The following is a 15,163-nucleotide window of genomic DNA, read 5'->3' as shown; positions in this document are numbered from 1 at the left end:
GCCGGCACCGCCCCACCGCCTGGCTGCGCTACGATTGGCTGTGCCGGCAGCTGGGCGGGGCCTCTGGGTACTCTGACCCCTGGCGCGGTTCGTGGCTTGTTTACTGACTGTCCCAGAGCGGGGCGCGCCTGCCTCAGTGGACTTGGGGGAAGCGGAGCTGGTACCCCGAGGCTGCGCAGAGTAGGGTCGGGCGTCTCCCTGGAGCGCTCGAATCAACTAAGTACCCGACTTACTGCACTGGGCAGGTGGCTCCTGAAAAGACGTTTACAGCAAGCGCAGTATGGACTTTCAGCCTAACCTAGCTTTTCCTTAGTCCTGGAATCTTTGGTCCGCATAGCCGAGAGCCAGTGTACTCTAGTCCAGTGGCTCCTGTTTAGTCCACAGCAAAGGTGGGGCCGGGTGGAAGAACGCAGAGCCCGCGGGCAGAAGCCTTATCTCCCACTTAAGGGTGGGTGCAGCTGGGCTTTAGAAGAATCTGGTAGGGAAAGGCGTCCCCAAAACACGAGATGCTATCGTCAAGACCAGACCCTAGGAGGGAGAAGACTGGCTGCGTCTCCAGAGAGCGCGGGCGTTTTGTCAAGCATCCTCTCCAGACTCCTCCATTCAGAGATTCTTCTTTCTCCCACGTCTTTCCCAAAACCAACAGAAAGGAGTTATTTACAGAAACATTTGGTTGACAGGAGAAAAGCAGTTGATAACATTAGAAGCTGCTTTTATTCGCCCACTCTCTAGGTTATGGATTATATCTTCCTTGGTAACCAAGTCGTTCTCTTGAGATTTAAGAAATTTAATGACATTTAATGTCAGGATTTAAGATACAGAGAATGCAGAAATGTTGTAGATAGAGGAAAAATATGTATCTTAATCTAATGTATATATTAATTTATATAATTAAGCATTTAACGAACAAAACCCACAAACATTCTAAACTTTTGTCATTTTATTTTTTTATTACATAAAAACATTCGTCGTAGAAAATACCTTTCGGGGAAAAAATAATTACCTCTGCCTTTTCCCCCATAACCTTTTCGTATGCATATTTTGACTTTGTGAAAAATGAAGTCATTGTGTATTTCTGTTTGTCAGTTGAGTTCTACTGAAGATTAAACTGATAACTCTTTTAGAAGCACAATCACCGATAATTTTTTAAGTGGTAAAATATACCTAACGTAACAAGTACCATTTTAACCAATTTTGAATTCAGAGGCATTGAGTACGTTCACGTTGTGTAACCATTACTACTGTTTATCCCCAGAGCTTGTTTATCTTCCTCAACTGAAACTCTGTATCCATTGAATAATAGTTCCCCATTCCCCTTCTCCTAGCTCAGGTATCCACCATTATATTTCCTGTCTGCAGGAATTTGTTTACTATGTTTGGAGATTATTTCTCTCTCTGTCACTCAGGCTGGAGTGCAGTGGCACATTCTCAGCTCACTGCAACGTCTGCCTCCTGGGTTCAAGTGATTCTTCTGCCTCAGCCTTCCGAGTAGCTGGGACTACAGGTGTGCGCCACCACGCCTGGCTAATTTTTGTATTTTTAGTAGAGATGGGGTTTCACCATTTTGGCCAGACTGGTCTCAAACTCTTGACCTCATGATTCCCCTGCCTGGGCCTCCTAAAGTGCTGGGATTACAGGTGTGAGCCACCGCGTCCGGCCAATTATTCCTTTTTTTATGCATTACTTCTCCGTAAAATACAATCTAACTGTGTTATCTGTCCTAGTCTCTTTTCTGTCGCTAGTAACAGAGTACCTGGAACTGTGTAATTTATGGGAAACATCATTTATTTCTTACAGTTTTAGAGGCTGGGAAGTCTGAGGTCCAGGGAGTGTATCTGGTGAAGGCCTTCTTGCTTGTGGGGATTGTTTGCAGAGGCCCAGAGTGGCGCAGGGCACCACAGGGCGAGGGAGTCGAGTGTCCTAGCTCGGGTCTCTCTTCCTCTTCTTTTAAAGCCATCAGTCCTGACTGGGCGCAGTAGAAGCGCACTTGGTCCTTTGCGATTTCCTTACTGGGAAGTGGGAGAGAAACTGCTCAGATGGCCTCCCCCTCCCCAGATTTGAAAGAGAGAGAGCGAGTTGTGAGTGAGCGGCTTTGCTCTCCAGCACTTGTTTGGTGAAGAGCCTCAGGGTCTGGACTGTGATCTCCCAGCTCTCAGGAACCCCATTCACCACCAGAAGGGGTGGCATGTTCACCCTGTTATTCAGGAAGGAATTGGAAAACAAACATTCGAGAGTGTGAGGTCAAGAGCTAGAAAACCACAAGCCTCCGGCACCTGAGCCAGGGAAGATGCTGGGAGCACCTGCAGGATACTCCCATATTCTGCCCCCTTGGTACTTGTCAGCCTCTGAGAACTGAAGCCAGACCCTTTCTTTGCTTGAGCAGAAGAGCAGACCAAAGAGCTCATTGACTCAAGGAGCATCATGGCAACGGGGCTGTACTTGGAAGGGAAGAATCCAGGGTGTGATCCACAACCAAGGCCTGAAGAAGTGGGGTCTGTATTGACCTACCAAGGGTGAGTCATGACCCAAGTGCTGGGTCTCTAGCCATGGGTGGTCCTTCCAACCATTTCCCCTCCTGCAGAGGGGCTGGTGTTTTTCTTCATTTCTCATAACCTTCTTGGGAGCACAGGCTTTGGTTTCTGCCTTCCCTGGATCAGGCCTCCCGCAATGCAGTTGCTCTAACAGAAACTATTAGCAATGACACAGTACCACAGAAGCAAGCTCCTTGCGAACAGTGATTACTGACGATATTGTCTTCTAGAGACCATTCTAATGACTAGACAGCCTTGGTGCAGGAGCTGTTGTCGGTCATGAGGAGCATTTCCTTGTCTATGTAGAGGAACTGAAACCTTTATGGCCAGCAAAATTTACCCAAAGCAATCACTGGAATACTCATCACACCATCATGGCCCATTGTATCACTTTTGTTCCCTATATATGTGGTCCCATTTTCAGGACCAGTACTCCCTTATGTGGGGAGCAGGACAGATGCCGTGAGTTACTTATAGTGACTCATTAGTTGGGGGATTTGCTAGTATTTTCATCAAAGTTGAATCTAGTGAAACATTTGATTGAACTGGCTCCCAAATTCAGAATAAACCAACACCACTCAGGAAACCTATTTACAGCAAGAACTCAGGAGTGGGAACGCATCTTCCACTGTCACCTTGATTAACAATAGCTCTGACCTGTGGGAGGACGGTCCTATCTCCTGTAACAAACATAGGGTAGTGATGAGCCAGCTCCTGCTGCTCCTACATTCTCATCACTTAGATAAGCACATGCAAGTGACTGCAAGCCTTCCAGGCTCCATCAGCATCCTCCAGTTCTCCCCTGACCGCTCTCATTCATGTTCCGCACTGATTCAGAGGTCCAGTCCTGAGTATCAAAAAGAAACATTTGTGAGCCTTTCTAGAAATCAATCAATCAATCATTCATGGATTATAGTGAAGTCTTCCCTACTAAACACATCTCCAGAAATTTAGACTCGGTAACTCCCTTCCTGAATGTCTTTCCAAGGCCCCAAGTGACACTGATGTTCCATAGACAATGTCTTACACAGCAAAGTGCTTGTGTGGGTGGAAGGCAGCTGACCTTCCCTGAAATCCTGATTACAGGTTCTGTTTAGAACATGGAGTCTCATTTTGAGAAGCTCTTAGTATTTAGCATTCACAGGAAGTTCACAGGTTCCAGAAAACACTGGACAGCACTCAGGGGAAAAAGAAGGGGCAGAGATGGAGACACTTGGTCAGTGTGGCCAGAGCATCCTGGGGGAAATGCACTGAGGGATGGGGGAAATGCACTGAGGGATGGGGGAAATGCACTGAGGGACGGAGGGGCAAATGCACGCGGGTGATGGGGAGAAGAGCAACACAGATAGCAAAGACACTGTCCAGACAACCTCCCAACTCAGGAGAAGGGACTGAATCCAAGAGGAGAAGAGGAGGGATGAGGCTGGGTGTTGAGGCATGCCCCAAAGTCTATGAAGTCTGTGAAAATCAGACACCTGTAGATTTGATTTTAGTGTCCTGATAGAAAAAGAAAAACAATGCTAGCCATAATTTTTAAAGGCTTTGATATTTTGGGAAATAAGCTTCTCATTTGAGGCTAGATTTAGTTCCTTCCCTCTGAAACATGTTCAATTCATGATTTCTACTTAATTCAGGTTTTCTAGTTTTGTAACAACTTAAGCTGGTTGATCAAGCTTGCAGGCAGGCAGGCAGGAAGGAAGGAAGAAAGGAGGGAAAAGAAGGAAGGAAGAAAGGAAGGCAGGAAAGAATGAAAGAGAAACAGTAAAAGAAAAAAAAAGGAAAGAAGGAAGGAAGAAGACTACAAAAGTCTCGACATGAAGTGTTTCTGCAAGTAAACAAGGAATTCCTTTTGTACCAAGGACTCCAAAGTTGTCTGGACTCCTTAGGTGTCACAAGGCCACTGGCCCTGATGTTTCAGTGAACTGTGAAATAAAGCACTGACCCGCTGCTGTTCCACCGTGATGCCTCCAATCTCTGGGCCTCAAGGGAAGATAGTGTTCGTTCATTCTGCAATTACTTATTTAGGATGTACTTGTTGGGTGAGTGGTGAGCGTGATGGTTGACAGGCAGACACAGACAATAATCAAGTACACAAGTAAAGAGTAATTAAGGCCACTTATTTTGGAATTAAATAATTTGGGGCTCAAATCGTAGTTCAGTTTTTTGACAACCATATCACTTTGGGCAAGACACTTAAATGTGTGGAGCCTCCACTTCCTCACCTGTAAAGGGGAATTAAAAATGTGGGTATTGAGAGGATTGAAGCAGATAGGTTAGGTAGTGCTTAGAAAGTAGTCCCAAGCACACAGCTACTATTCTTCTTACAAATGTTTTGGAAGGTTAGAGTGCCCCTGAATCATTGAAACACTCTTATGGGAGCCATACCTTAACACACATTACTGAAGATTTTAGATAGAATTGTCAAAAAACACAGAAAGGTAATGAAGAATGTGACAAGCCCTTGAGACCTGGGGAAGGCCAGTCAACTGAAGTCTTAGGACAGAGCAAAGAGGGATGGATTAGGGATATGGTACCATAAGCATGACCTGGAGCTGTGCCAATGCCCTATCTCTGGCGAGCTCTTTTCCATGGTTCGATGTAGGGTGAAGGAGCTCCTGGGTCCTTGGGGTTTCTCAGCCAAAACAGCTTCCATCATCATTGCTTTCTCCTCTGTTGTTTCTTGGTTGTTGAGCCCCAAAATGTGTGATGCCTTGAAAGAGGTTAAAGGTGGGCATCATCTCTCCCTAGAATACAAGCTTAATCGGCAGTGGCCCGTCTGGAAGGCTTGTGTTTTTCTCCTTCTTCTCGTGCATATTCTCAGGAACATAATAAGCACATCAAGAAACGACTTTCTTGATTTCTAGCAAGAAAAATCACGACTTCCTTGACTTTTAGTGGATCGACCATTGTTGTGTTGTCCTGGAAAAACAGATGTGGAGCAGACAGGAGTGAACATTTGCCTTCAAGCTTCAGTCTCTATGTCCTGGCCTGTTCATAATTTGATGAAAAAGCCATTGATTTGTTTAAAAATGTAGAATATGTGAATGTTTAATTACCAGATAGAGCAAATAACCCACCAGCTCTCTGGCTTATAAACAATAATGGCCCACATCCCCCCCACCTTGTTCCTAGAGCACTAAGCCTGTCAGTGAGGTGGCTTGGTTTGGAAGTTTCCCTTTGAAATTTCCAATGAATAACTTATTGGTGGCTGTTTTCAAGGATTCTCAGAGGACCTTAGCCTTTGTCCTTCCAGCAGTTTCATCTGTTATTTTTCAGTAATTTTTTAGGTGAAAAACAAATGGAACAAGTAATCACTATGAAAAACATAGAAAATACAGATAAGCAAGGCAAAAATACCCAAAGACTCACCCAAAATCCCACTGTCCTTGTTGGCCTTGTGAAACCAGTGGTCAACTGGGAACACACTGCTCACTTACATGCCAAGCACAGCATTTGCCTTGTCATGTATTATGGCATTTGATCATCAGGATAGCCCTCATCCCCATTTAACAGATGTGTACAGTGAGGTTAGAGAGGTTATGGAGCTTGCCTAAGGGCACAGGGCTAGTCAGTGAGGAAGCCAGGATTTGATCTCAGGAGGTGGAACTCCAACAAATGGGAATGCAGTGCTGTAGGGGTGTATGGAACCTGGTACTGAGGGCGGGCAGTCATTAGGAGAATTGCAGGAGGACCACAGGGAACAGTTTATGCTAAACCTGACCTTCTCTGCAGTTCACAGGAGCAGCAACCAAGACACAACACCCCTCCCAAGGGCAGCAGCTGAGAGGTCATTTCCTAGCACACAGTTCCCAATTCTCATCCTCTGCTTCCATTCAAAACTTCCTCAAAAGCACTTCCTGTTTTCTGTGACTCCCCGCTGAGTTTTGGAGAAATCTTATCTTCTGCCTGGGGTTCTGGAGCAGGTCACAGAGCAGGTGGTGGGTGGGATGGAGGGGAGAATACTCACAGTCTGACCTCAGTCTCATGCCTGCAGACCCGTGGTGTATATAACACAAGGGGGATGATACTTTCTTGTGCAAATATGATTTTTTTTTCTTTTTTCGTGTTCCCTTTACAAGGACATCTACCCTCTACAGACAGGGATATTGCTTTCTCACAGATGATCAGAATTCTAACAATAGGAATGTGAAGAGAAAAAAGAATCAGTGTTCAGAATTAGACTTTCCTGATAGATTCCCGAGTTCACAGTGATCCAAAAGCCAAGGCTGAAGAGAGAGGAAAAGATTTTCTAAATTCCTGGAGCCGGTCTGAAAACCTCTCTTATGAACCTAGAGGTCAGCGTCATCATGGAATTCATTGTCCATAGCTTGGTGGAGTTGGAGAAAGAGGCGAGAAGAGTCACCTCCCGAACTGGGAGAGTGACAGGGGGTTTCTGCAGGAGGCTGAGGGCTGTAGCCTCCTCACACTCACGCCTGGGGTGGCTGAGCTTGGAGCATGTGGGCTCTGGAATATTTCCACACTCAGGCTTACATGGAGGGTGGGGAAGCAGGTCAGACAGGTTGGGATGACCAAAGGCAGCAAACACAGACTGCTCAGAAGACCCCAGGACACTTGGACAACCATGGGAGGAAGAATGGCTCCCTGAACAATGAAAGAGACTAGATTTGGGGGAGTGTGATCCAAGTCAAATTTATTTCAAGAAGATTAAAGGAATATGATAGTTCTGGAAAGCATACTGGAGTAATGAAGCCCAAGAAGAGGGTTACTGCATGGGTGAAACAGAAAGGGGCTAATGAGTTCCCAGAACATGGGAGGAAATGGTCAAGTGTTGATAAAGCCTGGAAAACTCAAGTTTACAACCTCTCCTTAGGCCTGTACTGTAATTCCCATGGCCACACTCTCATGTTCAGTTTTATTCAGGCATTAACAAGGACAAAGGTTGAGAAACATAGGAGAGGAATGCTAGAGTCTCTTTAATGGTGTGGACATTCTCTTCATCAGCCTCATGTACTCAGCTTTGGGGTGATGCTTCCTGGCTGGTGCTCTTCTTCCCCCACACCTCGTCTTCCTCCTGGCTGATTTCTCTGCGTGATTTGCATAGTGGAGTGTTCAGGGAACTTGAGGGATCTGCACACTCTATGTACAAACTTCATCCAGGCTGTGCCAAATAGTATTTTAGAATGGTCAGGGCTTAGCGCCCAGGATCACCCATCCGGAGGCTTTGCAAGGGGTAGGCAGACATGGCCCCGAGAGAGCCCATGGCTTGATGAGTTGAGTGCACGTTGAAATTCAGGCCCCACGGGCCCTCCCTCTAGGCAACTCTGAGCAATCTACAAAGTCTGCATGAGCAGACAGATAATCTGCTGCTGCACACACAGAGAGCTTACCCCTACTCACTAAGGCTCACCTCCTATGATGCCTCCTAGGCAGACAGAAGTTAAGGCTGGCTTGCCACACTCACATTCTAGGACCAGGGACCTGCACCTGCCCTTGCTACGCTGACCAGTCTCCCAGGCTGTCACCACTGCCCTTGGAAGAGCTCACACTGCTGATATTCCAACCTCCTTCCTTGCTCTTGCCAAGAGGTGGCAAGAGGGTTCCCTTATTCACCTGCCCACTGAAAACCAAAAATTTTTTTATTACAGTAAAATAGACATAATATAAACTTGACCATTTTCACAATTTTTGAGAGCAGCATGAAGTTCATTTGCATTGTCGTGCCACCATCACCACCATCTATCTCCAGAACTTTCTCTTCATCCCAAACTGAAACTCCTAACCCATTCAACATTAAATCTTCATATCCTTTTCTCCTAGCCCCTTAATTTTAAATGGATGAGGATAATATTTTTGAAATAATAATGTTTATTTCCTGTTGACTTTCTTTTCGACAATCTGCCCTTGATACAGACAGAGGTATCCATTGTCTTGGGAGTAGTTAAGATTGTGAAAGGGGAAATGGGACGAAAAAGAGCCAAATGTTCAGGGTATAGCTTCTATTAATAAAACAACATTTTTGAGACCTGGCTTTCAGCAAAAAGCCAGGCTTTATAAACAGAGACAAATGTCCTTCCAAATTCCAACGGGCTGCTGGGAAGCTGGGTGGGCACTCAGGATGATCTGGCTCCAGGTCACCTTGCCTTGCACCACTGTCTTTAGGAGTGAAAACAATCCATGAGCAGCATCATATCTGTGCTAACAAATAGTGGAGCGGGTATTGTGGAGGAGGATTCAAGGCGTCTTTAAAACCTGGAAGACAGAACAAGGGATGAGAAGTACAGGTGGCAAGTGTCAGCTCACATAGAATTAAAATCTGCTTTTCTAGTCATCCAACTCTAGGATGATTTGAGCGGAGACTGACTGACCCTTGTATTTCATGGCGGGTGATGCTCTGGCTGAACTTCGAGACATCCCATTTCCTCCTGACTCTTGGATCCTATGCCCCTATTTTAAGAGCAACCAGAATTACTGTGCTTCCTAAAGTGTGGCCTCACGCAAGGGCCTTGGGTAAGTTTTAGTGTTCAGGGGATGGAATAAACATGGTCATGAAATATGTCACGAGATGGGGCCTGAGGGCTTTCCCTGAACTTCTATGCATAGCAAAGAGCAAAGGCTCCTGAGCAAACAAAACACAGAAATAAACCTTTAGAGTCATGTGGCTCATGGTGAACTTTTCACTATTCCAGGGAAATGGAGAAAAATGAGGAGCACTGGGTAACTTTTTTTCCTTTTCCACAAAGATTAAGTTATTCCATTGAAAGGAATGTTAATTATTCTCAGACTATAACCTTCCTACTTTCTGTCTCTCTTTTGTTTCTTTCCTTCCTTGCTGCTCTTTTTTTTTTTCCTCCTACAGAGTCTTGCTCTGTCACCCAGGCTGGAGTGCAGTGGCACTATCTTGGCTCGTTGCAACCTCTGCCCCCCGGGCTCAAGCAATTCTCATGCCTCAGCCTCCCCAGTAGCTGGGATTACAGGCGCGTGTCACCACGCCGGGCTAATATTTGTATTTTTAGTAGAGACAGGGTTTCGCCATGTTGGCCAGGCTGGTCTTGAACTCCTGGCCTCAAGTGATCCACCTGCCTCGACCTCCCAAAGTGCTGGGATTACAGGCGTGAGCCACCGTGTCCCGCCCTTCCTTGCTTCTTTACTTTTTTAATTTTTTTCATTTGGAATATTTTTTCTCTATTTATTAATTTCTTTCTTTCCTTCTCTTTCTTTTGGGGCATGATGATTGGTGACAGCATTGGATAGTTATTGCTGTTTCTGTGTTCTTCACAAAACAAAGTGTCAGAGTGTCAGTCCTCCATGTTCTTTATAAAAGTTTGCTATTTCATAACATTCCCAAAGTGTGGGAACCACTGACAATAGCAAGTCTTCTCAAGGTTTAAGAGTCAGTTAAGGAAAAAAAAAAAAAAAAAAAAAGCAACCAGGCGCAGTGGCTCATGCCTGTAATCCCAGCACTTCGGGAGACCAAGGTGGGTGGATCATGAGGTCAAGAGATAAGACCATCCTGGCCAACATGGTAAAACTCTTTCTCTACTAAAAATACAAAAATTAGCTGGGCGTGGTGGTGCATGCCTGCAGTGCCTGCTACTCGGGAGGCTGAGGCAGGAGAATCACTTGAACCTGGGAGGCAGAGGTTGCAGTGAGCCGAGATTGTGCCATTGCATTCCAGCCTGGGCGACAGAACAAGACTCCAATTCAAAAAAAAAAAAAAAAAAAAAAAGCTACTCTTTATTGGATCTTTACTGGAAATAGCTTTAAGGGGCAGAGAGAAGTAAGATTCCTTTTTATTTCTCATTTTCAAATAAAAAATGAAAATAGTCATTCCAAAGTGACAAGAGAGAATATAATCAAGCCTTTAGTGTACTTTTGCCCGGCTTATGGAGGGATAAGATAAAAATGTCACTAGGTGAAAACAATGAGATAAATTCACAGCTGGGAACATTGTACAATATCACCAGTGTTGCACGTTTGCTCAGTAGCTGGCTGTTCTCCATGTCAACAGGATGTATGTGGCTTGTTTTAACTCAAGGTCCTCCAGGAGTATGTGTCCAACCACCAAGGTGGGCAACAGAGTTTGGAGGCTGAATCCTTCGGTACCTGGAGCGGGATGGCAATGGAACCACACAGAATGGCCCAGAGCCCTGAGAAGGCTTCCTTCCCAGCAAAAGGCACCTGCACAGAAATTCAGCCCATAAAGTCAGGCAGAGACGGACACGGATGACAATTGGATAATGAGTGTTGGCATTAACAAGCATTGAAAATAAGTCACTAGACAATTAAACTCACAGTGTCAGAAAATCTTACAGCTTATGTATAATCAAATGAAACTAAACTTGATAGAGTGTTCACCAGATTTGACAATAATCTTTAAAATGTATGACATTGCCTGTAATGAGTTCGGAGCTCAACGTTTTCTAAACCAGTAATAACTGTAATTATTGAGTAATTAATCTGTCGTGATGGTGGAAAGAATGAATTTTTTCCCTTCTTGCTAAAAAGTGAGATTACAAAAGTTGTTATATGTAGCAAAAAATTTGGTAAAAATTATAAAGTGTGTTAGCCATTGATTAATAACATAATGTTTTTCTGGGAGAAAAGAAAACCAGATAGAGTGCAACATAAATGCAAAGTTTTGCTCAGCAATTAATGTTTTCTCTTTTTGGATTTTAATTGTCATGTACCGACAGCCAAAAAACCACATATATCATGTCCAGTCCGAAATACAGGAAAAAAATGTGCATAAAGATGTTTAGCCCAGCTTTGTTTTCAATAGGGAATAATGCCTGAGTGTTTCACAGTAGAGAATTGGGATATGACAACATTATTATAGTATCTTGCAGCCATTAAAAGGAATGTTTCTGAAAAGCTTCTAATAACATTGTAACAAAAACTGTGTCATCATCTTCCGTTTAAAAAAAGCAGGGTATAAAATCCAACACTTCATATGATTTCAGCTACATTAAAGCATGTCTAGAAAATACAACCAAAGGGAATAAAAACTTTCATTGCCTCAAATTACCCCAAAGGCAGGGGGCAGCCCGTGGCCAGGGAGGGCCAGCCTCAGAAGGACTGAAGTTGCTGACTTGTGCCTACGGCGGCAGCAGCTGCTGGTTTCTCCTTCCATGTTAATCTGGGTCACAGAATCTCGTGATTTACAGAAGCAGCTCTGGCTCATTCTTGGGTGACTGGCCTGCCTTCTTGGAAGACAGGATGATGCTCATCAACACTGGCTGTGACGCAACCTGAGGGCTCTGCAAACCTCCCGTGGGGCACACACTGGGGCAGGGGCCTCAGCATCTGAGTCTCTGCTCTGAGGATGGAGCGGGCAGGATGGGTGAGGCAGAGAGGAAGAAAGTTCTCCGGATGTCCTGGTTAGTCACCCTGATTGTGGGAAATGCACACTCATGGCTGAATCAGCAAGAATCAAGTCTCTTGGCCAGAAAAACAAGCCATTACGGCCTGAGAATCTCTCAGGACACACACACACACCCCCCACACACACACCACACATCACACATACACACACCACACACACCCCACACCACATACACATATGCACACACACCACACACACCAAACACACACACACCACACACACCCCCCACTCACACTACACACACACGCACACACCCCACACATCTCACACACCACACATACACACACCACACTCACACCACAAACATGCACTCACACCACACACACGCACACACCACACACACACCATACCACATGCACACCACACACACGCACACACCACACACACACACCACATGCACACCACACGTGCACACACCCCACACACCTCACACACACACATCACACATACACCACACTCACCCCCACACACACCACATACACACACGCACACACCACACACACCATACCACACACACGCGTGCACACACACACCACACACACATATATGCACATACCAACAAAGACAGACTTATCCCATATATACACACATACACACATGCACAAAACACATATACACATGTGCATATGCACACTATGCTACACATATGCACGACACATGTACACATACATTAATGTACATGTACACAAGTGCACACACACATGCACAAAATACAGATGCATACATCTGCATATACATGTACACTCATGACACACACATCCACACACGTGCACACACACATATATACTGCAGTATAATATTCTTAGTAGAATAGTATGAGGGGCCTCAGTTGTGGTCAGGTGACCTGACGCTTAGTCTGAATTGTTAGTAATTGAACCGTATAATTTTGTCTAAATCTTTTCATCTCTGCTTCCAGCCCGCAGAGAGTGTGGTTGACTCAAACCATCTGGAAGTTCTCTTTAGTTGTAAAATTCTGTGATTTCAATGGGAAAAGACGGTATCGTCCACCCAGAGCTCATCTGAGCTCCTTCTCTGTACCCTGAGGAGGATCCTGGGGGCTGGAGTCACAGCCCAGGGTGCTTGTGAGGCCGTCCTCACCCAGCGCCAGCCCCAGGAGTGTTGCCACCAGGGATAGCCCAGCGTCTCCAAGGACCTCTGCTGTGAGCATTCCTGTGGCTTCTTCCCTGCCCCTCCTCCTCACACCCACATACTTCTTCCGTCCTTTCGGATCACGAATCTGCCTTGGGAGCAAATAGGCAGGAACCAGCAACCTTCTGAGGCCCAGGGCTTCCAGGAAGAGGTCAGCAGCTGTCTGACCCGAAGGCATTTCCAGGAGTTCCTTTCTGCTCAGCGGAGGTGGAAGGGGGCTCACTGCTCCTTAACTCTCCCTATCAGAGGTGTCCCCCTGGTCCACCCTCTCTGGCCGTGGCATTCACTTACGGCAGACAAGCGGCTCCTGTCCTGAGTCAACGTCTGGAAGCCACCAGGCCCTGGGCTGGGAGGATTTGGAGCCTGTCATCAGCATGTGACTTTCGGTTGTGATGCTCAAGTCTGACCTCATCCTCAGGTTGCCACCCAAAGCCCAGCTGTGATCCGGATTGCTGAAGATTGCCCTTGACAGCAAATTCCTCAGGCAGCTGTGGAGCTGAGCCCTGAGGACTCGGTGAGCCAGGGCTGGGCCCTCACCCTCACACTATTCCTCATGAACAGTTCCGTTTAAGTTCTCAGGAATTCATAGTCCTGCAGACTGTGGTGCCAGGTCTCACATACGAATTCAAACTAAAAACAAAACCCCTGCCAGGAAAAGGAGAAAAGAAGTCAAAGAAAACGCTCACTTCTTCCCCCTCTGAGAACGTTCCTTTTTTTTTTTTTTTAAATAATAAATATTAAATTATTTAAAAAGCAATCAATCCCTTTTCCTGTCCCTCTTTTCTGGGGGACCCTGCTTTGTTGAGCTGTTCTAAATACAATGGGTAGTCTTGTACATTACTCTGCCAGCTTTATTGTTACCTGGACATTTTTAGGTTTCAGCTTTATGTTTTTAGATTTTTTCAAAGAAAACTGTGGTAATATATATAAACACAAAATTTACTACTTTACCCAACTTGAACTGCACAGATCAGTGGCATTAAATATATTCATATTGTTGTACAATCATCACCACCATCCCCTCCAGAAACTTTCTTCATTTTGCAAAACTGAAACCATCTTTTAATTAATTCATTCATTTATTTTGAGATGGAGTCTCACTCTGCCACCCAGGCTGGAGTGCAATGGAGCAATCTCATCTCACTGCAACCTCTGCCTTCTGGGTTCAAGCGATTCTCCTGCCTCAGCCTCCCGAGTAGCTGGGATTACAGGCGCCCCCCACCACGCCCGGCTAATTTTTTTGTATTTTTAGTAGAGACGGGGTTTCATCATGTTGGCCAGACTGGTCTCGAACTCCTGACCCCAAATGATCTGTCTATCTTGGCTTCCCAAAGTGCTCGGACTACAGGCGTGACCCGTCACACCTGGCCTCTATCTTTTCATTCTTTTTTTTTTTTTTTTTGAGATGGAATTTTCACGCTTGTTGCCCAGGCTGGAGTGCAGTGGTGCAATCTCAGCTCACTGCAACCTCTGCCTCCTGAGTTCAAGTGATTCTCCTGCCTCAGCCTCCCAAGTAGCTGGAATTTCAGGCACGCACCACCATGCCTGGCTAATTTGTTTTGTATTTTTAGTAGAGACAGGGTTTCACCATGCTGCCCAGGCTGGTCTCGAACTCCTGACCTCAGGTGATCCACCCACCTCCGCCTCCCAAAGTGCTGGGATTACAGGTGTGAACCACCGCACCTGGCCCATGTTTTGACTCTTAATGAAAGCTTTCCACTTACTTCTAAGCTCAGATCCCTGCACTTCCCTCTTGGTTTTACAGCCCGGCTGTTATCTAGCCGTTGTTTATGCGAGAACAGACAGGCTGGGCCCCTCACTTTGGAGTGACTTTTCTGTGGTCACTCTATCAGGGCTCAGTAAGACCAGTGTGGACTCTGAACAGCGACAGGGCCAAATGTAGTTTTATGATTTTTGTGAATCCCGTAGTTGTCACCCTGACACCTTTCTACAAAAAAGACCAGCAAAATTTCTAGAGTTCTCATTCCTTTTAGAAGGTGTAGGGGTTTAGATTTTAGAATTCATTGCAACTCCCACAAATGCCTTCAAGCCCACACCACCCCGGCTTTGGGTCCTTGGGATACGTTTGTCCACAATGGAGACCTCAGGCACCCCAAGGTGGCCAAAGTTTGGACATGGT

The 15,163-nt window shown here is 45.7% G+C and overlaps 2 long non-coding RNA genes across 3 annotated transcripts; one reads left to right on the top strand and one right to left on the bottom strand.

The window, feature by feature from the left end:
- The first annotated feature begins 98 nt into the window (after window positions 1–98).
- On the top strand, window positions 99–11,368 carry LOC102115945 (uncharacterized). 2 transcript variants are annotated; one of them, XR_284879.5, is made up of 3 exons: window positions 99–278; window positions 2,384–2,513; window positions 10,528–11,368. It is a non-coding gene; the product is annotated as an uncharacterized lncRNA (long non-coding RNA). The 2 variants fall into 2 exon arrangements; XR_012424836.1 differs by lacking the exon at window positions 10,528–11,368 and having other exon boundaries at window positions 2,384–4,263.
- Window positions 8,340–13,376, bottom strand: LOC141408681 (uncharacterized). Its single transcript, XR_012424837.1, has 2 exons — window positions 13,315–13,376; window positions 8,340–8,741 (listed from the first exon to the last, which is right to left on the bottom strand). It is a non-coding gene; the product is annotated as an uncharacterized lncRNA (long non-coding RNA).
- Between the last annotated feature and the right edge of the window lie 1,787 nt (window positions 13,377–15,163).

The sequence above is a fragment of the Macaca fascicularis genome, chromosome 15 (assembly GCF_037993035.2).
Source record: "Macaca fascicularis isolate 582-1 chromosome 15, T2T-MFA8v1.1".
NCBI lineage: Eukaryota > Metazoa > Chordata > Mammalia > Primates > Cercopithecidae > Macaca > Macaca fascicularis.
The sequence above is the reverse complement of the archived record's forward strand: the minus strand, read 5'-3'. Positions and strand labels throughout refer to the sequence as shown.